The sequence below is a fragment of the Euprymna scolopes genome, chromosome 39, assembly GCF_053919585.1.
Source record: "Euprymna scolopes isolate OS-2025 chromosome 39, ASM5391958v1, whole genome shotgun sequence".
In the NCBI taxonomy this organism is placed as follows: Eukaryota; Metazoa; Mollusca; class Cephalopoda; order Sepiida; family Sepiolidae; genus Euprymna; species Euprymna scolopes.
In genome coordinates, this window is record NC_136520.1 from 46,479,922 (window position 1) to 46,504,883 (window position 24,962).

General features: G+C 34.0%; 1 protein-coding gene and 1 pseudogene across 1 annotated transcript in view; one reads left to right on the forward strand and one right to left on the reverse strand.

Annotated features, from left to right (window-relative positions):
- LOC145263777 (gamma-aminobutyric acid receptor subunit beta-like) overlaps nucleotides 1-24,962 on the reverse strand; it is a 757,317-nt gene that overhangs the window by 483,399 nt on the left and 248,956 nt on the right. The window lies entirely within an intron of this gene.
- LOC145263994 (U2 spliceosomal RNA) lies at nucleotides 7,601-7,748 on the forward strand (annotated as a pseudogene).

Here is a 24,962-nt window from a genome sequence, read left to right on the forward strand (position 1 = left end):
AAACTCCCATTTTAAAGAAAAACTTTTTACGAAAACATCTAAAGAGAGCACACCCTAAGCTCGAAACGCGTTATAAAAATATTTTAAAATAAAAATATGATGAAAACATTTAAAAAAAAACCACAATTGTTGATGGCTACACTCTTTTATATATATATATATATATATATATATATATATATATATATAGATATATATATATATATATATAGTGTTATAAAATGGGGAAAATATTCAAATAAATTTTTAAAGAAATATATTTAAGTTTTCCAAACCGTTTTTATAGGAAACACAATGCTCCTTTACAAATAAAAAGAAGAAATGGATTGTTCCCGTCTTGGACATTCTTCTAGTTCACATTATTATCGTATTCAGTTACACATCATCAAAAAAATAATTGGCAAGGCTGTTTGTGGATTGTGTCGTCAAAATTCATTCTCATTTTATCGTGGCAGAAAAACGCCCCTTCACGTGTCTTCTCAGTTGCTTTTACAATTCTTAACACGTTACATGGTTCATCCCATAATAGCTCATTATGAACCGTTCATTCTAAAATATTTAACTGTACAGCGATTTTTATGTTCGAAAGCGCTTAGAGTAAGACAAAAGTTAGGGGGATAATAACAAGAGAAAATGTAGGATAGAAAGGATAGAAAATAAAGATGGAATGCGAGTAGAATCAAAGAAAGAAAAGAGGGAGAACCGAAATAAAGAAAATGGGGAGGTATAGTAGCGTGAAAACATTGGTCCAGACAGCAACCATCTCAAAACTGACTATGACGGATAAATAAAAAAAAATACAAATACAAAAAAAAAACCCCAACTAAAACTCCAAACCAATACCAATAGATTATATCAATGTACATAAAAAGAGACGAACAAAAATGTATAAGACACACGCTGTTGGTAAAAGGTAATTTTGATTGGTCAAACCTAAGACAGATGCAACCAATCAGAACAAAGATGTTGATTCAAACATAATCGCCTGATGTTCATCAATACAAGATCACAATGTCTATATAGAAATGTTTGGATATATTATATCGATTTCAGTAATTGTAACATACGCACACAACGTATCGAACGGATAAAACGCTAGTAAACATCAAACCGTCCCCAATACGACAACTAATATAATGTTAACAAATTTCAAACTTGGATCGGTAGAGAGCATGAGTTGCACAGCGGCGCATCTCCTATCTCGCTCGTTGAACATTGTGTCACATTAAGACATGATAGAAGGCTTCTTTTGCTCTTGGGATTCGTATATATATATTATTAAAAAATAATCGAAAATTTTATATCTATATCATTAATTGCTAGATGAAAGATAATGTTTTTAAATTGCAACAAAATGTACATTACGTAAAATAAATCCAAGGTAATTTTTTGATTCAATTTAAATTAAATTTTTATACTTTACTTTGTAAAATTTATAAAAGTGCACTTTGAAGATAAATAAATTTCAAATTGAATCTTGTACTTTTATTTTTAAAGCCTATAGTAAAAACATTTTGTTTAACAATTTTCATGCCTTGGATGAAATGCTTTTCTAACTTGTATCTTATCTTTTTAAGATTCTATTTTCTCTCTATTTCAGTTTGTATTTCTTCTCGCACCGCAACTCACTTTTGCAACCCCCTCTTTGTGTTATTACAGGTCTAAAAATTCGCACTGTTTCAGTTTGTATTTCTTCTCACACCACAATTCATTTTTTGCAACCCCCTCTTTGTAATACAGGTCTGACTAATGAGAAATTCTGATTTTTTTAACAAAAACTTTAAAATAACTTATTTAGATTAAATTTTTTAAAACTTCTTTCAGAATAGAAAATCTTTAAAATTTTATACGGAACATATTTCATATAGGTTTAATTAAAAAATATTCAGTAAATAACGAGAAAAATAGAGATAGAAATTTTCAAAAGGAATGTATAACTGGTTACGGCCAATAGTAGTCCTCGCCAGCGAAAGTCTTTGTTATTGTTATTCTATTATTATTATTATTTAAAACATTTTGTGTCCTGCTCTTTCGCGCGATGACTTATATATATATATATATATATATATATATATATATATATATATATATATATATATTGTTTGTTGTATTGCATTAAACATAAAACCGTCGCAATGAATATAAAATTTACAGGTGTTCTCCAATCGCCTGTATCATATATATATATATATATATATATATATATATATATATATATATATATATATATATATATATATATATATATATATATATATATATATTCTTGAGTTTTTCAGCTTATTTTTGTTGGATTGTAGATTGTTGTGAAGATCTGCCTTCAAAGCTGGTCTATTTAATTTGCCTTGAAAAAAGAAATTTTAAAATATGAAAAAAAAAAAACAACAAAAAATACGCATATTTATGTCATCAACATATTATCGATATGTTGAGATTGATCCGTGTAATGGTTGGTTGATATTTATATTATTTTACTCATAACAACCTTACATATATATTGACTAATTTGAAAAGATATTGTTTTTTTTTATTTCAATGTATTTTAAGTAAGTTTATATATATATATATATATATATATACATATACATATATATATACATATATGTAATCTCTCTCTCTCTCTCTCTCTATCTATATATATATATATATATATATATATATATATATATATATATATATATATATATATAGTAAGTTAGAAAATATATATGGCAATTAAACTACACAGAATATTCCGGGTTCCATCTACGCTAGGATTCGTTAGGCTTATGCCCGACGTATGGATAAAAATTGACAAATGGAAGAAAATCTTATTTGTTTTGTTATTTTATTAGGCATTTATTTTTCAAGAAAATCACAATGCAAATCAGTGAATAAGAAATTACCGTTTGATATAACCGGGGTGGTCTCAATATTTCGAGAAGTGTCTCTTTTTCAAAAGAAAAAGAACTAAAGAATGTCCTTAAAGAAGGATATTGAAATATCATAAGACGTGTCGTCCTGTTTATATATATATATATATATATATATATATATATATATATATATATATATATATACATATATATATATATATATATATATATATGGATATACAATAGAGAAAGGTAGTTTGCTTGAAGCATTGCTGGTAAATAGATATAGAGGAGCAGAAGAATACAAAAGCGATAATTAAGCACTTACTGTTTTATATAACCGGGATGATTGGGGTCTTAATATTTCGAGAAGTAATCTCTTTTTCCAAAGAAAAGGGGATAAAGAATGTCCTTAAAAAAGAAAAATATTGAAATATCATAAGACGGATCTTTTTTTCCTTTTTTAACAAAATATTTTTCTTTTATTTCTTCCTTTCTTTCCGATTTTCTTTTCTTATTCTGTGTTATCCCGTCCATATCTCTCTCTCTCTCTCTCTCTCTATATATATATATATATATATATATATATATATATATATATATATGTATATATATATATATATATAAATATATATATAAATACATACACACATACATATACACAAACACACACCCATATATATATGTATATATATATATATATATATATACATAGATATATGATGTGAAATAGTTGTTGTAGAACTGTATATTTATCCTATGAAATATCACTAAAATGATAAGTAAGTTTAAGAGTCTGAAACCGTTTTCTCATGCGAATATCTCGTGTATCTCCATTCCGGTGTATCTTATGCAAAAACGATTCGAATTATAACTTAAGCGATAGGTACATATTTTCATGAAACGTACGCACAAGCATTCAGCGTTAAAAACCTAATAGACATTATCCTGTAGTGTCTAACGTCTTTCTGTACAAAGCTTTGTCAGGACATGTCACGACGATATTTCTTCTTATAATTACACCCTGAGAATATATTCAAAATAGATTAGTATACGAAACCCAATCAAAATCTTGTCGGTATGGCTACTATGCAATAGCTTATACGAGAGGATAAATTATATTTTTAAATATACAAGATTGTAAGTATACACACACGTACACACACATATTTATAATAGAGAAAGGTAGTTTGCTTGAAGCATGGCTGGCAAATAGATATAGAGGAGTATAAGAAGGCTATAGCAATGCAGAGACTTGGTTGTTGTATTGGCGTAATGTATGAATAAAAATAAACAGATGAAGAAGGTCTTATTTGTTTTGTTATTCTATTTAATGTCGTATATTCATTTATTTTTCAAGATAATCACAATGCAAATCAGTAAATAGGAACTTACTGTTTGCTTTAACCGGGATGGCGGAGGTTTTAATATTTCGAGAAGTACATCTCTTTTTCAAATGAAAAGCGACTAAAGAATGTCCTTAAAAAAGAAAAAATATTGAACTATCATTGTTCGGATTTTTTTTCTTTTTTTTAAAAAAATATTTTCCTTTATTTCTTCCTTTCTTTCTGATATTATTTTCTTATCCGCCTTCTTTTACTTTCGTAATTTTACCGGTTCTATGTCTTTCTTATTTTTTTCTTTGTGGTATATTTCTCTTTTTATTAATTTTATTCATTCGAACTAAAGCATATTGCCACTGATACGTAAATCGATACGGTGATCATGGGTCAGATTTATAGGTCGTGGAAAGTTATAGTACAAGATATTTTTTTCATATTACATTTAAATTTCCGCATGTTGGTCAAGTCGAAAACCAGAGAATAATGAGGGAATTCCATAGGCAAGCGCTTCAAGTTATTAAGCTTTTGAGTAAAAAAATTATCGCATCTGGGGACCTCTATAGTAGCAATGGAAGGATTATTTTATTAGTCTGGTTGTCAGGGGTATTTACGTTGAGGACGCAATAGTGTGGTAAGTTAATTAGAGCACATTCTTTGAATATAATTACAAGGCAGGTACAGAGAAGACATACTGCGGCGATGGAGCAGGGGTTGAAGGTTGGTAGACAGTGCATTAGTTTTTTTTTATATAGGAGTCACCATTTATCAAGGCCTGAGAATAAGAGTTACTGAGTGTACAAAAATCGATGGGATAATATAGTAATCGTTAGTAATGGAAATTTGGTAAATTGAATTACTTAAGGGAACGGTTCATCAATAATTTGTTTACGTTGGACTTGAAGACAACCAAATTATAATCAGATGGAAATAGGCAAACGGAAAACAGTTCCACAGTCGTGCAGTTCTAAGAAAGAAGCCTTGGTCATGGAATCTTCGTTTTGGTATAGGCACAGATAAAGAATGGGAGAAATTATTTATCTTGGTTTCAGCTGGACGAGTGTTTTTCGTGAAAGTTTGGCGAGCGGGTGACATTAGATTGGGACTTACACCAGCACTTGCCATGGAAATAATGATAAAGCAGAGAAAAGCTCGCAACGTCTCTTCTGTAGAAAAGAGGTCGCAGAGAAGAGAAAAGGGCATCCCCAGTAAGCTACAAGTCTATTTTGAACTCTATTTTGAACTCTGCCACATCTGAACTATTTGCCATATCTGGGCAGGAGAAACACTACTCCATCCTTGGACGTACTTGGCTCTTCTATATATAGAGAATTGCACCAGCAGTAAGATATCTACTGGAGCGGTGGAAGAATTCAACCATTTTTTCCAGCGACCTTTGCAACAAATTTGATGTACGTGTTCCATTTCAGTGCAGGAGAAAAGGTCAAGCCCAGAAGTTTGTCAAAACATGGAGCCTCCAAAACACGAAAGCCATTCATTTCAATTGATGCCAAATAGGTATCAGAGCTTAGATACTCTTTTTGTACGCTGCCCAAAAGGGTAGGCTAGTGGAAGAACTACCAAACCATCTTTAGCAACAATATACTTTGAATTTGAGTATGTTAGTTTTATAGAAGTACTAGCGAGGGGTAACCGGCGTTGCCCGGGTGTTTGGAGGTGTGTGTGGTTTTTGGTAAATCAAAACTCGGGGCGGGGGGTAAAGTAAAAAAAACATGTTTTGGTAGGTAAGCATGAGGATCGAACCGGAATCCTTGGGGAAAAATTGTAGAATAAAGTGTGAAAAGAAACCGTGCGACGTTAACCATTGCACCATCGCGACCTACTAATTTATTTAATTACTTAGATTTGGCAGGTGCACGTTTTAATGACTTAATGAGGTCAACTATTGACTGCGGAGTAGCATTTCATTTACTGCGGAACGCGAGGGTAGGGGAAACCGGAAAAATGCCGCCAGAATTAATTATCGGCGAGCGAAAACTGTTGAATATTTATCTTCTCGAAGTCAAGCAAATTGAATAGACAGGCGAGCTCCGTTGACAACTCTGAGATATTATGATTTACATGTGATATAAAATGTTTTAAAAAATTGTTAGGCAAGCGACCGCTTCTCTGAAAAAAAGCCTTTTGTAGACATACAGAAAAAGCGAACACACACACACATACATACATACATACATACATACATACATACATACACACATTTTCGCTTTTATATTTATAGATAAGAAACTGGCAGGGTTTTTTTTTCTTTTGTATATTTTCTGTAATCGTTGACAAAAAATCCGGCTTGGAATACCGATAGGCGGATTGTGAGGTAGTGCAGTACCTTTCGGGCAACTCCTGCAACTCCTGTAACGCCAGTGTGAGGTCCAGGTAACTATGCAAAACTAGGTCTCTTTATAACTCGCCCAGGCCCGCATCTATAGAGGAAACTACAGCTTCGACATTACAGCCACAACTGATATTCGAGTGCTCCAGACAAGACGCAGACCGCCATTGTATATCATACGTAATATTTTATTTCTAATCTATCTATTTTACCTGTTTTTTCTTTCTTTTTTTACTTTTATATTTCCTATGTTTAACTAGACTCATTGGTTTTTATTCTATAAATTATTTTTGTTCCCTCCTTGCAAAAGGATGCTGGACCTGTAAATTCACCCTTGTCCGTTCGTCTGTTCGTCTGTCCGCGCTTTTCTCAATAACTACGCCTTAAATTTTTTAAAATTCCGCACAAACATTAAACATGGTATGAGTAAAAAATAACAGAACGGATTTTCCGGGAAAACTCCGGTTGTCCCCCAAGGTGTACCATTCTGGTTAAAATTACTAAAATTGACACTTTTGTGCTTATTAAAAAAAATTGATGGCTTGGATTTTTATAAAACTTTCTGAAAAGTTGTAACTAACTGATTTCTATATAATTTTATTTTTCTATACTCTGCGATAACTATTGGGTGTTCCCCAGGGGCTCTTTTAGGGCTAATAAAAGCACTCCATTTTTGGGACTATTTTACTATATTTTTACAAAATATTCTGTGTATGTCTATTGAGCAGTTTTGCATGGTGTTGAACTCAAATTTAAATATGTTTTGGGCTAAATAATGGTGGTGGTGCAAATAATGGATTAGTTGTTTCTTTTTTTGCATGGTGCAGAACTCAAATTTACCTATGTTAAGGCCTAAAATTGCACCGTTTGTTCATTTTCCCCAGGATTTGACGTCCCCAGAGGACTTTGGGGGCTAAACGGCGTGGGTGGGAGGGGGAAATGTTTAACTTAGTAATTTTTTATGCCCCATCGGGAGTTCGTCCCCATTTCCGCTTCACTCCTCACATTAGAAATCAGCATTGTGCCTAATTTGCTAGGGGGGGGGGCAATAAATACTCTTTTCTTGGCCTTTTGGCCGAGATCAAAGTGTAGTATCTGTTCCGGCAGATACTGCACTTAAGATAATTTGTACCAGTCAATGGAGGGGAAACCCTCTATACTGGGACAATTATTATTTTTGGTAACCAGAGTGCCCCCTTTTTTGCCTACTTTAAGGGGAGCTGGTTTTGACCTCACATTAAAAACGGCCTTGTGCCTAATTTGCTCAGTGGGGGAGCAAATAAATACCATCTGTTCCGGCAGATACTGCAAGCAAAGACCCTATGTGGGTGCGACCCCATAGATAAGACCTTGGTCAATGTAGGTGCAACCCTCCATACAAATTGTCACTATTCAGCTCCCCTACTCCCCGGGGAGTTGGTCCCCATTTCCCCTTCACTCCTCACATTAAAAATCGGCCTTGTGCCTAATTTGCTCGATGGGGGAGCAAATAAATACCACCTTTTTCTTGTCCTTTTGGCCAAGATCAAAGTGTAGTATCTGTTCCGGCAGATGCTGCACTTAAGATAATTTGTACCAGTCAATGGAGGGGAAACCCTCTATACTGGGACAATTATTATTTTTGGTAACCAGAGTGCCCCCTTTTTGCCTACTTTTAGGGGAGCTGGTTTTTACCTCACATTAAAAACGGCCTTGTGCCTAATTTTCTCAGTGGGGGAGCAAATAAATACCATCTGTTCCGGCAGATACTGCAAGCTATGACTAGCTATGACTAGCAAAGACCAGATGTGGGGGCAACCCCACATGCCTGACCTTTAACCAGCTCCCATTTCCCACCTCTCGGGAGCTGGTCCCCTTTTCCCCTCCCCCTCCCTTCACTCCTCACATTAAAAATCGGCCTTGTGCCTAATTTGCTCGGGGGGGGGGGAGCAAATAAATACCATCTGTTCTTACTACATGCTGTACTTATTGTGATATAAAGTTGGGGATCACTTTTCTGTATTTATTTAATGTAAAATGATCACCCGCTTTACAACCAGTCAGTATCAAAGCCATTCAAGTGATTCTCCAGATCATTCAAGTTGTTTTTGAAGGATTCCAGTTATTTTTTAAGCATTCAAGTCATTCTTAAGGTCATTCAATTCATCCTTAAATTCCCTTAAGTTCATTAAAGTCATTTACTTTTTATTTATTTAAGTCATTTCAGCCCACTTTTCGATCATTTTAGTTTATCTTTAAGAATTTCATGTCAATCCTACATTCACGCATTCATTCATTACACGAGAGCACGCGACTAATGGCTATCGGCCTTGTTAATCTCTATTTTCGCTTTTCTTCTATTTTATCACAATTTTCCGTTTTCTGTAATAATTCCTGTTTTCTTTCCCTTTCCTTTCTACCTGTTTTTCGCTTTATTTCGTTCACTTATATTCCATACTTTATAAGCAAATAATAAGTCGAGTACGTAAGTCTTATCTCTATTTTTTTTCTTCACTTTAAACAATTGATATTTTTCGGTCATTTTTATCTTTAAGAATTTCATGTCAATCCTACATTCACGCATTCGTTCATTTTACGAGAACACGCGACTAATGGCTATCGACCCGGTTTTTACAAAAAAAAAGGTGAATTAATTCATAGAGATATGAGAATGCATTTAAAGTAAAGGAAAAGCTATTCGTAGAAAATAATATCATATAACAGGAAGGAGTAATAATTAAATTTAAAGAAAAATAACACAATTAAATTTAGGCTAGATTATAAATATTTCAAATTTCAGAATCTCGAGCAAGATTTTTTTGAACAAAGAGGGAACAAACTGTAGGAACTTTACTATTTAAAGTACTTAATATTTAAAAGAAGAAGCGTTCTTAACTTGGGGAGGGAAGGGTGTTTTGTACCTATTCTGTATTTTAACATTACGATTGAATAAAAAAAACAACATATCAGAACACTTTAATTAAACTTGGAAATACAATTAAAACATAGAGCGGATCATAAGTGCATTAGCACCGAAATATAAAAGGATACTAATACCCTTACTTTGTGTTATTGTGTTGCAATTTGTAATTCTACCTGTTTTTCGCTTTATTTCGTTCACTTATATTCCATACGTTTTAAGCAAATAATAATAAGTCGAGTGCGTGAATTTTATGTCTACGTTTTTGTTCACTTTGAACAATTGATATAATCCGGTTTGACGCATGTCTATAAAACAGTAAGTGCACTCGATGGAGAACCCAATATATAAAATATTCCCCGATAAAAATTCTTTTCATCTACAAGAGAGAAAAGTTATTTTAAAATCGGATTAATTTTTTTTCGATTTTCGATTCTGATCGGACGAATAATTGGACGAAACATATCTAAGAACACTGCCAGATATATAGATTAGCTTTTTGTGCAATTATCAAAAGATAGGCTCAGCCGTTTCCGAAACTATGAGGAAGGAACTCACACAGATACAAAGTGATTTTTATACATACATACATACATATATATATATATATATATATATATATATATATATATATATATATATACTAGCAGGGAGACCCGACGTTGCCCGGGATTGAATGATGATCACCGAATATTTCACATTCCTGTATTTTTATTGTCATCGAAATCCGTGAAATAGCCGGGGAGGAAGCTTCACATGCCTCCATGCAGTAATTCAGTCTAAAATATATTGTGTTCTTCATTGCACTCTAGAGAATCTACTGTTTCTTTTATAAAATTATTTTATATAATATTCTCTCCAGTTTACGAGAAAAACGAAAACAAAACGTGAAGAAATTTACGTGCGGAGTTTGAACGTACAGATCACGTCATGCAAAGAACAAAAAAACAAAAAGAAACACGTAAATATTTCAAGTCTTATAAAATTCTTTGCAGTTAAAGAAAGAAAAAAAGATGAAGTTTACGTGCAGAGTTTGAACCTACGGACCACGTCATAAATATCAAACAAACAAACAAAAAACAAAAAATAAAAAAAAACACCCCAAAAAACACGCTATTAACGACGACATGGAAAAATCCAATTTAAAAATAAAATTTTGATACTTATCGGATAAATCCGATTTTTAAAAAATCTTTGGATACTTATCGGATGAATCTAGGTACAAAACCTATCTAAGAACATTGCCAAAAATATAAATTACATTTGTGTGAACTTTTCAAAAGGCAGACTAAGCACACAAAAAGTGACTTTTATAGAATATTATATATATATATATATATATATATATATATATATATATATATATATATGGGATATTCTTTGTTGTTGGTATATCGTGATAATAATGGCTTAAGAAAGCCATTTTATAGGTGATTCTTATTGAGAGTTAACTGTCGTACATGCATTACCTACATTTCCTCGCCCAATTACATGACGTATATATATATATATATATATATATATATATATATATTTATATATATGTGTGTGTGTACGTATACACACACATATATATATATATATATATATATTGCACGTTGATATGTATTTGTTGTATGTACACAACATACGCACACACACACACGCACATATATATGTGCACAGATACGCATATATATATATATATATATATATATATATATATATATATATATATATATGTGTACTTACGTATGTGTGAATGGACAATGTGATATTTGCATACAAGAGGACGTAATTTGTAAAATCTGTGCCGGTATTGGCGAGCAAAAGATCCTGATTGGGAAACAATCGCTATTGATTCCATCCGACAATATCGATCTGCCTTCCCCGGCCACCATTATATCGTCCTGCGATTGTTTCGTGAATCAATAAATCATTTTGTCTGTTATCGATTACACATTCTCTTTGTTTCATTTTCTTGTCCCTTTCTTTTTTTTCTTTGCCGTTTCTTTCTTTTATTATTTTATTCTTTCTTTTTTCTCTTTCTTCCTTTCTTTTTATTCTTTGTTAATTCTATCCTTTATTTTCCCTTTTCTTTTCCTTCTTTGTTAATTTTTAACTTTGATTGCCTTATAATTCCCTTTATATTTATTTCTATTTTTTTTATTCTATTTTTCCGTTTCTCCTCTTTTTTTTCCGACTGTCATTCTTTCTTTTTTTTTCTTTTTTACTTTCTTCCTGTTTTTATTTATTTATACTCTACCTATATTTACGAAACGAAAATACTCCGGACACCCAGACTGGCAGTAAAATCGGACTCTTCTTCTCAAAGAGAGCCCTTGATGCTGAAAAATTTTCTACTCTAATAGCTGATTTCATCAGGCCGCTTGCATTCGTAATTTCCTTCCTCATCCCTGTTTCCACGGCCATATCACCATGCAGAAATTTAAATGTACACCAATATCTTAATGCCAACTGTGGGGGAAATAGAGAAGGTTTACCGCAAAAACGTGCTCGTGTCTGTCTGTTGTACGAGCTGGTCTTTTAATGCCCACAGGCTCGAACAGTTCTCGAAAAATCGCGTCTCACGTGATTTTGAGGTATGCCCGGGAACCATAAAAGCAGGTTGCTGGGAGGAGGGGGGACAGAAGAGTTCAGACCTCTGTAAAGTGAACATCTTCAGACTTTCCCGAACTTGTTTACATTGGACTTGAAGGCACCGATATTATATTCAGTCAAAAATCAAACCAGTAGAACAGTGTTCCATAGGCGGGCAGTTCTAAGAAAGAAACGTTCTGACCTGTGTGAGCGAACATAGTCGTGCGATTCAGACTTTTCTGATTCAGTAACCTCCGACCTTAGAAGACAAAACCCGGATATGTTTCCGGATTGGACAGATGTTGAAATAAATAAATTAATAAATAAATAAATAAATGTTATTCGTCCTTTGTGTTGTAAAGGTATGTATGCATATTTTTTGTCATGTCATGATCTGTAATTAAATGTACATACACACGAAATTTAGATAGACGATCACACCTATATACGGTCCTGGATATGACCTAAAACTATATCCGATCGTGAGGCCCCACCTTGCTGGCCTTGGGGAGTGTGGAGCCACCCTTTAATTGCCATTGCTCCCAGATCCACTCTGACCCAGAGTGGTAGTACCTGTTAGGGTCCCAACTATGGGTTGAATAGAATCCGACTTAAAAAAACCCAAATATACTCCATTAAAAATTGTTCCTCCAAATAACTAGATTCGGCATTAAATAACCTGAAAAAGTTGATATGCCGTAAAACAAAAACAACCAACCAACACCTATATACACACACGTCATATAAATGACTGCGAATTAAATTTATATACAGTGACCCGCAAAAGTTTACAATGCACATTTGAAACTGTTAGTTTTTGTATTTCTTGCTTCCAAATGGCAATTAAACTTTTGATAAATATAGAAAATATACTGGAGCTAAAAAAGGACCAGTGGGGGGGGGAATTAACACAACACGTTAATTAATAATAATGCCAAAATATTTAAAAAAAAAGAGAAAGAAAAGTACCATTTTCTGAATCTTTGTTATAATCGGTTCATTTTCTAAAATTCTTACGATTATTCTCCCCCGAATCCAGTTTGGCCGGTTTGCTAAGTGGGCTGATTAAATACCCAAACGTTGATAAATTAAAAATATAACCTAGTACACCTTTACACACGTGTTAACATGTAGACACCCGGACCCACACGTTGTAGACTCAGTCGCAAAAGAGACAAAGAATAGAAAAGAAGAAAAAATATCCAACTCCTGTTTCAGGTTTTAAGCAAAAGGCATTCATTCATTATTCTCCTGCCACGCGTGACTTCTTGTTCTAGATGTGACGTCAGCCACTTCTAACGTGATCGACTTCTCTAACGTGCTTTTTAATTTTTATAACCCTTTTCTTTATTCCTTACCGTAACGTCATTTCGCACACGGTTCGGTGTTTGCAAATAGCCGCCATACGTGCGTCCGCGCTCTGTTACAAAAACAGGCAAATCAAAGCAAAACGGAAATAGTTTGAAAATAGATTTTGGTCCTGTAGCTGATGATTTTGAACTTGATCGCTGGCAATGAGTCAGACAATCTCAGTTAATTTCAGAAATAAATTCGTGTTACACTTTGCGTGAGAAATTAGATTGTTAAGGGGCTGTGGGTAGAAAATAAAACCCGCGGGGTCTAGGGAAAGGGTAATCGACTAATGCCCGTGTGTGCGTGTGCCAAGTATGGCCTCGTCTCGAATCCGTGACGCGAAAAGAATTAGCGTGATTGGGCCGACGGGAAGGGAAGACATAGTTTAGAGAGTTGTCTTCCTTGTTGGTTAAATCACGCTAGTAAAGGCAGCAGAGGTTAGATTTTTAACCTCACAGTCATCCAGTTATCTATGTATCCATGTCTGTGCACATGTATTTACTTCATCAGGAGGCTTGCTGTTGTGCATCATTCATATCGTATGGTTCAGATTGCATTCATTGCTCCATTACTTTTCTAGTTAGAATGATTTTCTGTAAAAATGACTGGCACTTATGGGGGGGACACGTAAAGGTTACCAACATCCCCAAGTGAAAATATACCTGTGGAAGTAACTGGGTTGGATCTTGACGCATCCAGATTGTCAAGTATGTGTTGTTAACAACTTAACAATTGTCACCCTTCGTCTGCAGGAGGTTTTGCACAAAGTCTGAAAAGTTTTTTTTTTTTTTTTTGAGTCAGCGTACTGGATGAAGTGTAATCTGATCTAAAAAGATTCATTCTTAGCCCGTCGGCATTTCCCGGTAGAAACGCCTCAGGTACAACAATAAAACTACTCCCTTCATGGATAAAGCCCGGGAAGGTTGAATTTTTAGGCCAGAACATAAATATACACAGAAATACAGCAAGAAAACCAATGAGTGCTGAGGACGTATCCACAACTGGTATTCATGCATACGTGTATTTGTATACGAGGTTTTTTTTATTTAAAAAATTTTTTTTTACACAGTGATCACCACTTATCAAGGCCTGAAGCCACTCAGGGATAAGGGTTATTGCAAGTACAGTACGTTAGTGTGGAGATTTGATGAAGTGTTTACTTAAGGGGGCGGTTCATTAGGAATTTGTTAACGTTGGACTTGAAGACATCCAAGTTGTAGTCAGGTGGGAAGCAGGCAGAGAGAACAGAGTTCCACAGGCGTGCAGTTCTAAGAAAGAAGCTTTGTTCATCGAATCCATGTTTTGATTTAGGCACAGATATAGAGTGGGGGAAATTTTTCACAGTGGATTCAGCTAGACGGGTGTTTTTCGTGAAAGATTGTCGAGGGTGGACCAGAGATTGGAGCTCAGACGAGCATCTGCCATGGAAATAACGATAAAACAAGGATAGGCTCACAACGTCTCTTCTGTGGGAGAGAGGTTGCAGGGTAGAGAAAAGGGCATCCTCCACTAAGCCACGAAGTCTATTTTGTACTCTGGCAAGGCAGGATAGGCTGTTTTTAGGAGCTCCTGCCCAGATATGGCAACAGTATTCCATCCTTGTACGTACTTGGCTTTTATATAGATAGAGAATTGCATCGGTAGTGAGATATCTTCTGGAGCGGTAGAAGGATCCCACCATCTTTCCAGCGACCTTGGCAACAGACTTGATGTATGTGTTCCTTTTCAGATCAGGAGTAAAGGTCAAGTAGAGGTGCCATCAATAAGTTTCCAGATTTTTTTTTTCGTATGGCAATTTTACTGCTAGTCCACATATGAAACTCTAGTCCCATTCGAAGTATTTCCTCCGGCTCCAATGCACGTCTTGTATCGTTCCAACAACTTCTGGAAATCTTGTGTGATTAATGACTCTCGTTACAGCCACTTTCATCTCCTCAATTGTTTCATAACGACAACCTCTAAGGTTTTCCTTGAGCTTTAGGAATAACCAAAAGTCACAGGGAACAAAATCTAGAATATAGGGCGGGTGAGAAATTGAAGCCTATGACACCGTCTTTCTTTCTGAACTTCTTAGGAGAAACACACGCACACACACACACACACACACATGCACACACACACACACGCACACACACATACACACACACACACACGCACACACACACATGCACACACACACACACACACACACACGCACACACGCACGCACACACACACACACGCACACACGCACACACACACACACACGCACACACACACATACACACACAAACACACACACACACACACACACAAACACACACACACACACAAACACACACGCACACACACACACACACACACACACACGCACACACACGCACATATATATATATATGTTTAATGATTAAAGTAAAATTCTGTAGATTAAAATATACACAAATATATTTAAGTTAAGAATTTATGCTTGAAACAAGGAATGTATAGAGAAAAATTATATTTATTTCCTTAATCCATGGATTTTCGAAAATGGATATTTCATCAGAGGAAATGAAAAGCAATTATCAAAATGTTCAGCTATGAATAAACAATTATTTTGCTTTGCATTACATATATTGAAAATGTTATTTAAAATTTATTTAAATGGTGATTAAAAGTCATAGAAAAAGGATATCATACGACCTGGGCAGTCCAATATCGGAATGAGTTCAATAGTTTCCAGGATATTACTGTCAGGTCGGACGAGTAGTGATCCAGGGGAAAATCAGAAGTAATCGAGTAATCCGATATATCTAGAAGCTTTACATTTTTAGCTAGAATTGTCCTGAAATATTACCTCAATGTAATATCTGACAGGACAACTCACTTGATTTCTAATCTGTGACTTATCTCATATATATATATATATATATATATATATATATATATATATATATATATATGTATATATATGTATATATAACTTTAGTCATTCAATGAATTTAAAAATTTATGGCGTGAAATGTTTTAATTTCAAATAAAAAGATGTTTATTATTCTATGTCAGACAAAGAATACATTTGAAATATTGGAGTTCCTTATCCTATAGGATTTCGATTATCTACCATTACATGACATTTCACGTCATAAATTTTTAAATTCACTGAATGACTAAAATTTGATTTATTCGCTCTATCTTGTATATCGAGCAATTCTTATTTAGGTGGAATAGTACTTATAGAATCTTACAGCCAGTAATATCTTGTAAGACTTATAATCATAGGTTCCCATACCAGTTGATTGTTAGATAATTTTTATTCTTAAGTATGTGTGTATGTATGTATGTATGCTGCATGTATGTATGTATATCCTCAAGTTCGGTAAGACGTAGTAAAAAAAAGGTCAGAAAGTAAATTGGACTAAACGCTATGATGACTAACATCCAAGTCGAGTACATTAGTTCAAATAATGCAAATAAAAAATTCTGATGTTTGTATGAGAATCAATATAGCAAAAAGATGAATTTTGGTTTTCTTTTTCTCACAAGGTTGAGGTTCAAATATTGTCCTTGAACCCTGGATTAAATAGAGATTAAAACAAATAATGAACGCACCAACCACCACTTCATGACGAAAGTATTGGATTAAAGTTTAGACCTGGCACATTGTAATGATCCAGAGAAAAATCACCGGATCAGAACGATCCAATGAAATGACATTTAAGAATCCAATTTTGGTCGGATTATATGGCCTCTTTATTGATTTTCTTGCAGACATTTCTTTCCCAAATAGAAAAACGCTATAAATTGGTACTGAGAATAAATACCTTGATAGTAGTAGCATTAGCAATATTCTAAATGAGAACCGAAGCAGCTTTAGTAGAAGGAGACAACTTTTGAACTCGACGTTGCATCGCGTGCAACCAGAATATTCACGGCTTCGGTCAGATTCACTGACATCTGTTATTTTCCGGATAACCTTTTAGCTTGTTGGTGCCGACCTTAATACATTCCTCGCAGCATTTCGGAAAAAAAGGTCGCACGTCCTTCCACATGATAGAATGTGTGTTATTCCGAATTAAGAGCCATAATTTTCGAACCTTTATCGCAAGTTTTGAAATAATAATATGGAATAAAGAATAGTTCAGAGGAAGTCCAAAATAGCTGGTCCTGCTATTACGGGATTGACCTTCGTAGAGGCAATCAAAAATGATACTAGTACTACTATTAATAGAGATAACAATGATAACAATTAGCATAATATCGATATAAGGGATTTTGTTTGTTACATAGGTTAAGATTAGAATCTGATCCTGAATGAGTATTTAGTAGATAATGAATATGAGTTTGATTGTCATGGCTAATAATAACCGAGCTGAGAGCTCATTGTTCAAACTCATCGGCTTAACATTCACGTGCAACACGAATTGGAATAAATACATTCAGGATATTACCAAGGTTGTTGTAAAGATTGCGGGCAATCACAAGAGTGCTAGAAAATTACTCACGCCCGAGGATTTACTGTATCTTTACAAAATCATCAGTCTTCAATGCATGGAGTATCTGGGCATGTGCATTGACTATTAGTCTCTTCATTTTAGGCAGGGTCTATAAAAGAGTATCCAATCTAATAAGTCTTCCCTATCGGCCAAGCTCCAACGATTGTCTCATTAGCAATGTTGCATAAATATTTTTCTTACACTGGAATCAAGGCCAGGAGGCCACTCGAAGATAAAGGTTAGTGGGTATACATTAGCTCATGTGATTATAGCGTAATAAACATATATAGCGGGAATTTTGTAAATTGGATTACTTAGGGGGGGCGGTTCATCAAGAACTTGTTTACATTGGACTTGAAGTCAATCAAATTGTAGTCAGTTCGTAAACAGGCAATCGCAAGAGGTGTGCAGTTTGTTCATGGAATCTACATTTAGGTTTAGGCACAAATAAAGAGTGTGAGAAATTATTGATAGTGGTTTTAGCTAGTGTTTTTCGGGAAAGTTTGGCGAGGGGGATCATAGATTGAAGTTCAGATGAGCACTTGCCATGAAAATAACGATAAAGCCGAGACAGTCTCGCAACGTGTCTTCTGTAGGAAAGAGTTTGCAGGGAAGAGACTTTAATGAAATGTGCCCTAATGAACTCACAACACTTATACCCCATCTAGGTACATACTCTAAGCCAACAAAATCTCACCCATCCAATTTTAAGGTCCATAGATACCAAAAAAAGACTTCTACTCTAATAGTGTCTGACTGCTAGACTTTGGAATTCTATCTCTGGTTCTTGCTTCGCTGACGCGAACCGACATTTCGTGGCCCAATTCTCCAAATGGTTCCCTATAGATATGATCCTCATAAATAGCCTCTCATGGCCAAGTGGCGATGCTCCTTGTTTGTATTGAAAAAAAAAAAAGATTAAAAAAGAATAAACTAAATCATTTTTCATTCATTGTTTATAGAATAATTCGTGTAAATATAAATAATTTAGAGAAATACTACCAGCGATAAAAACATCTGAGCGAAAACTTTCTCCGAGTCATGTGTGCTCGCTAGCGGAACACGGCCAATAACCACGTTGAATCAAGAAACGAATGTAATAATATTTTCTTTATATAACATATACTTTATAAAACAGACTATGTCTGTCTGTCTGTCTGTCTGTCTGTCTGTCTCCATATTTTCAAGATCTGTCACTTCCGAAACTAAAAGTCGCAGAGCAGTGCTAGGGACCTCAAATGATTAGATCTTTTACGGACCGTTTTTCATGGGTCTTTAGCCGATTTAAATAGTTTTTAAGGGGTCAAAAAGATGTCAAAATTGAAAAAAATCGTAAAACATTTTCGACATTAATCTTAGTTAGTTTTAATCAGTTTATATGTTTTTTCACGTTGGTACAGTGGTAACGTCACCAGCTTTGTATGCTGCAGTTTTGCTTTCAGTTACAATTCTATCTTATGGTACCCATATAACTTTTTTTTTTACTTATGAAAGCACAGCTATATAAACGAATATATACGAAATCTGGACAAATTGATATACCATATTTAAACGTATTTTACGACCGGGTAAAGCCCGCTCCTCCTGCTAGTCTTATATACAAAACTCACTATATTTGTGTGTCTTTGAGTCTATCTGTCTCCAGCTTTTCAAAGTGCATTTTCTCCGAGATGCAACATCAAAGAGCAGCGTAAGGCAAAGCAAGTGATTACATAATTTGTGGACAATTGATTTATATATATATATATATATATATATATATATATATATATATATATATATATATAAGCGTGTGAAAATAGCTGCAAAGAAGGTCCAAACGTAAGTCGACTGAATATGCTGTTGTATGCATGCGCAAATATACATTTATGAGTAAATATCAGCTTATTTTTTTTATTGTTTCTCAGCCGTCTGAAAATAGATCAAACGGTAACAAGACAATGCAATAATAAAAAGAAATTAAAAATTAAAAATGTAACATATATCTTACTACGAAAGATATATATATATATATACACATATATATATATATATATGTATATATTTATTATTATTCGGTTGTATTCAAACTTTGCAATATGTCCAATATTTTGTAATAATTCCTTAAAAATTCAACATCAGCAAATAACATATTGTACATAAGTTCCACTGTTGCTACCAATCAGGCTGTCTGAAGATATTGGCTTCTTGAGATGAAATGCACCTAACGTTGATGCTTTTTGTTTTTCTACTTCCTTTTTAAAAACTTATTCATGTTCTGCAAAATAAAAAAACAAAAACAACAACCCTCCTTTTCCTCCTTTTCCTTCTTCCTATTTCCCTCTTTCTCTTTCTATCCCTCCCACTTCCTGGCTGGTCTCCTAACTTAAAAATGTACCAAACTTTAATACTGTAACCCTTTTCCCTCTCCCATTTCAAAAACACATGTTCTGTAGGGCAGGGAACAAAAACAATACAATCCGCTATGCAACTACCAAACAAAACTAGCGTTTGGAGATACAAAAAGCTTGAAGTTCTACAAAATAACTGGATGCAACATGAATACTAGTTCCAAAATAATGGATTCGGCATTAAATAACCCGAAAAGGGTTGATATGCCGTAAAACAAAACAACCAACCAACTAACATAAGCTGACAGCACATACATCGCCTAGAGTTCCCAAATGGACACCCATCTGGTACTAACCATTTGTTTCCAGTCGCCCTGTACATATACTTAACTTGCCACTAATATTTTACAATGTAGACTAAGGAGAGGGGTAGTTGGAGCTTGCGCACTTCCTGCGACAAAAATTTCAAGCGTAGGCACCCTACGTTAAAGCTAAAGCGTATTAGCGGTATCGATTATGACGGTCCATTCACTTCAAAATTCGTATGCGCAGCCATTACAAACATCTATTTCAAACGAATATATTCGTACTCGTAACATATTTATTTACTTATCAAAATCTGAATGATATTCATCCTTACTGGAGACACAATTCCCTGACATATTTCTTCAATTTATTGTGTATTAATATTATTTTTTAATAGATTTCTAACAGGTTATCTGTTTATTGATACAGTTTTTATTGTATCTTCAAGGTTGAACGATAAAATTCTTGATCTAGAAAAGACGGCATGATTAAGTCTCCGTTTAATGAAAACCTGTTTTCTTTTTTCTTTTTTTGTTTTTGTTAGAGACCATCTGCTAGTTTGCCAATTGTGTGAAAGTCTCAAGAGCGATAGAAATCTTATATTATGTCTGAAAGTGACACATGTGCAACGAGCGAGATCGGAGATGCGCCGCTGTACAACTCATGCTTTTTACCGATCTAAGTTATGACAACAGGACCATTGGAAGCACCGTTAAAATCTTGACGCATAAAAAACTATTTCCAACATATCTGGATTAAATAACCTGAAAAGGGTTGATATGCCGTAAAACAAAACAATCAAACCGAACCAAACCAAACCAAACCAAACCGAACCAAACCAAACCAAACCAAACATAGGCCCCAGGAAGTTTGTTTTATTAATCAGCGCAACATATTCGTTACAAGACAAGCAAATAATGAACTTTTAGAATCATCACGCATATATAATATAAAATAATAAATTTGGGCCGAGATCACAGTGTAGTATCTGTTCTCCAGCTGTTGCACTTCAACTTGTTGTTCTCTGCCAGTGGAGGAGAAGTCCTTCACAACTGAGGCAATTTAAATTTTTTGTTCCTTTTCTCCACGTTAAAAAACGACCCTGGTGTCTAACTCTGTCCCGTGGGGAGGCATAGTAAAAAGGAACATATAAAAATATCCAAAAAAATACAAAAACTTTGATTGCCTTTGGTTTATACGTTTTACTTTTCATGACAGCATGTAATAATTGGATTCAAGGGTTCAATATATATATATTTACTTAAAAAAATATGGATTCACTTTTTAAATTATGTTGATAGTTCAAGTTGATATATAACAAATCTAATATATATTCCCTTTATTAATAAAATAAAATAATCTTAAACATAATAGAAGCATGGAAAACCTACAGCCACCCAAAACGGAAACTGAACACATTTCACACGCGTAGTTTGCGGAGAATTCTTGGAATTTCTTGAAGGGCCCAAGCAACAAACAATGCTGTGCTCGCAAAGGGCTGGTATCCTCTCCTTGTGCTTCCTCCTCCACCAAAAGCGCCTACGTTGGATAGGCCATGTGCACCACATAGACAATGGGCGAATGCCAAATAACATTCTCTACGGTGAACTTACTACTGGCAAAAGGAAAATTGGTCTTCTTTACTTCCGCCATGGCGACGTGTGCAAACCCGATATGAAAGCGTGTGATATTGACACTAAGCTAAAGTCCGCAACAGCTGGACAAGCGATAACAAGGGCCTGGTCACTAGCAAAAGGTCCATCGCAGAGCAGGCGAAGGTCAAAAGACTATTCAGGAAGACCAGTCAACAAAACGAAACAGACCACCAACACGACGCACCAATTTTTACCTGCAATATCTGCAACTGACAATGTACATCGAAGATAGGCTTATCAACTACAGAAGACAGTGTTTAACTACCTCTACAGGCGCAATTCGATAGTCTTCTAGACTAACGGATGCCAACAACAAAAATATTTTTCAACTTATATCTAATTAGTGCAGAAATAACAAATGAAATTGCATATTGCAGGAGTTTACAATTCATCTAATAACTTTTGAAAAGCAACCATCTTTAAATGTATATTTGATTCAAATTATCATAGTTACACTTTGCAAAGATCTAAGGGATGAATTGCTCCCAAAATATGCATTTTTGACACTATAAGAACCATAATACTATAAAATAATGATTTAGTATGACGAATAAAGTTCGGATTAATCCCTGCACAAGCGCCAAACACGCCCTTAAGATTGGGAACTACTATCCCATCTGGGGAATAGCTGCTGATAGCACTATTTTCCCGCATTGATAGGGTATCAAATATGATTCGAAATCTAGTGGGCTATGCTCCTATCGCCTCTTTATTCTCACAGCAGTAGTGAACGTTCTAAATCCAAATATACATTTATTTTTTACGTTCATAATATTTTATTGTGTTTTACACGTGTTTCCTTAAGTGATGGGAAAACACCAAACAATTCATCAGAGGCAATTGATATTTTTCTCGAAAAAAAAAACAAGATTTCTTTTTATGGAAAAGGTGGTTCAAAAAAATAGAAAATCCATAAAATCTTTGGGTTTTTTTTTCAACAATTTTTATCCGATTTACTCCACGAGAAAAAAAACTGTCAAACTTTTTAGTACTGTTGTTCGGTGGAAAATAGAAACTATCTCTGTAGAGGAATATTAATTTGAGATATCTATGTTAAAATGGCGGTTCAGATTTAAATCGGGGTTATTCAGTTATAAAAAACGCTTTTAATTTGACTAGAATTTTTATGTGGTCAGAAAATGTACAACATTATCCTCTTGTATATCCCCACCTGGCCAATATCATACGTTAGTGAAGAGGTCAAGAGATAAGGAAGAAAAAGAAAAAAAAACGCAAAGGAGAAAAGGAGAAAAAAGAAAGAAAGAAAGAAAGAAAGGGAAAGAGGAAGAATGAAGAAAGGAAATAACAAATAATGGCATCTCTTTTTTCTTCCTATTCATCCCCCGTGCCCTCCCCAACTCCACTCCCATTTCTTATCATAACCTTTATTTTTAACTCATTTACTTATATAATAATAATAATAATAATAATAATAATAATAATAATAATAATAATAATAATAATAATAATAATAATAATAACAAGTTCTGTACCCCCATCACGCATCCACTCCCATTGTTTTATAATGAAGAACAAACAAAATCAGTAAATTGTACGATCGTTTCGGAAATGATGTTTTTATTGTGATAGACAGTGAGTCTTGGACAATAATTTTATGATAGAATTTTTTGAAACTCCTTATCAGCAAAAATATTGAGTGTTTTTTTTAAAGACACCAAAAATAAACCTAGCATATTATTATTATTATTATTATTATTATTATTATTATTATTATTATTATTATTATTATTATTATTAAATGCTAGGTTTATTTTTGGTGTCTTAAAAAACACCCAGTATTTTTGCTGATGAAGAGACTTTGTGTTAAAAAAACTATATCATAAAATTAGTGTCCAAGACTCACTGTCTATCACAATAAAAACATCGTTTCCGAAACGATCGTACAATTTATTGATTTAGTTTGTTCTTCTTTATGAAACAGATTTTTAATTTTAATTATAAATTATCAATCATCTTACTCAATTGCGATATTTGATGCGAAGTAACATTGTTGTACGATAGAAGAAATTTGTTTGGCAAATCTTTCACTTATATTACCTAGCAAGGTAGGCGTAGGTAGATAGGGCATTTGTCGACAGATGCCTGTTTAATTTTATTGAAATTATATATATATATAAACATAATACGATTCATCTTTTGGAAATAAATGTTTTAGTTATGAAAATATTTTGACTTTATGACCCACTTAAAAGAGTTAGACATGGATAACTGTTTTTCTCTCTGCGTAGATCTAAAATTGGTCGGTTTTCTAAAATAAATAAAGAAACAAATAAAATAAAATCTTATGCATTTATCAAAACCATTTCATACATTTTTAATAAAGAATTTTTACGTTTCCTCTTCAAAGTAAATACTACGTTAAATAAATCTACTATAACGATTGGACATGATAAGTAGCATCTGTTCAGTCGGCTAAAATGGCGGAACACTTGTTTGCAGTGTAATTTTTACGTACGATCAATTTTGAATAACGACTTTTTAAAAAGGTCCATGACATCGGCTAGAGGTAGCTGTAGTTAAATCTGCGAATAGTTTGACTCTAAGATAATCTGTTAAAGTGTAATGCTGCGAACACGTACACGCGTACAGAGAAAATTGTTTTATATATATAACGCCTCCGATCAGTTTCGGAAGAAAATAGATACTCATGTAAGAGGCGATTACGCGTTTAATTTGGGAGCAAGGGTTGCACAATCTCCAGCACAACTCTTCTGAATCGACAATGTTTGAGTCCAATGACAAAGAGATGTCCAGGATGGCTAGAAACAATACCAAAATAAACAAAGAGCACATGCAACACTTGAAATTCCGAAATGGGC